The sequence below is a fragment of the Theropithecus gelada genome, unplaced genomic scaffold (assembly GCF_003255815.1).
Source record: "Theropithecus gelada isolate Dixy unplaced genomic scaffold, Tgel_1.0 HiC_scaffold_16026, whole genome shotgun sequence".
Taxonomy (NCBI): Eukaryota; Metazoa; Chordata; class Mammalia; order Primates; family Cercopithecidae; genus Theropithecus; species Theropithecus gelada.
In genome coordinates, this window is record NW_020257798.1 from 9,080 (window position 1) to 10,040 (window position 961).

The 961-nt window shown below is 41.0% G+C and overlaps 1 pseudogene; it reads left to right on the forward strand.

Moving 5' to 3' along the window:
- Positions 1-201: 201 nt before the first annotated feature.
- LOC112617318 lies at positions 202-958 on the forward strand (annotated as a pseudogene).
- Positions 959-961: the final 3 nt, after the last annotated feature.

The following is a 961-nucleotide window of genomic DNA, read 5'->3' on the forward strand; positions in this document are numbered from 1 at the left end:
TATTTTATAGACAGCTTCTAGTCTAAAGCAGCAGCCATCTCTCTTCATTATGATAGCCACATAAATGTTTTGTTCTCTCAAAAGAAAGCTGAAAGAAGCCACAAATTTTAACACTGCTTTTTTTCTACTAAATTTTCAGATATTCCCAGTTTACCAACACAAGCATCTGTATGTTTCATTGCAGAGCCCTATGAATGAATCATGTCCATTATCAACACATCATATGTTGACATCACCACCTTCTTGGTTGGGATGCCAGGGCTAGAATATGAAGACATCTGGATCTCTATCCCCATCTGCAGCATGGATCTTATTGCAATTCTAGGAAATTTCACCATCCTTTCTATCATCAAGACAGAGCCCTCCTTGCATGAGCCCATGTACTATTTTCTTTCCATGTTGGCTATGTCTGACTTGGGTTTGTCTTTATCAACTCTGCCCACTATGTTAAGCATCTTCCTGTTCAATGCTCCTGAAATTTCATCCAATGCCTGCTTTGCTCAGGAATTCTTCATTCATGGATTCTCAGTACTGGAGTCCTCAGTCCTCCTGATCATGTCATTTGATAGATTCCTAGCCATCCACAACCCTCTGAGATACACCTCAATCCTGACAACTGTCAGAGTTGCCCAAATAGGAACAGTATTCTCCTTTAAGAGCATGCTCCTGGTTCTTCCTTTCCCTTTCCCTTTAAGAAGCTTGAGATATTGTAAGAAAAACCAATTATCCCACTCCTACTATCTCCACCAGGATGTCATGAAGTTGGCCTGCTCTGACAACCGAATTGATGTCATCTACAACTTTTTTGGAGCATTCTGCCTTATGGTGGATTTTTATTCTCATTGCCGTGTCTTACATCCTGATCCTCAAGACGGTACTGGGAATTGCATCCAAAAAGGAGCAGCTTAAGGCTCTCAATACTTGTGTTTCACACATCTGTGCAGTGATCATCTTCTACCTG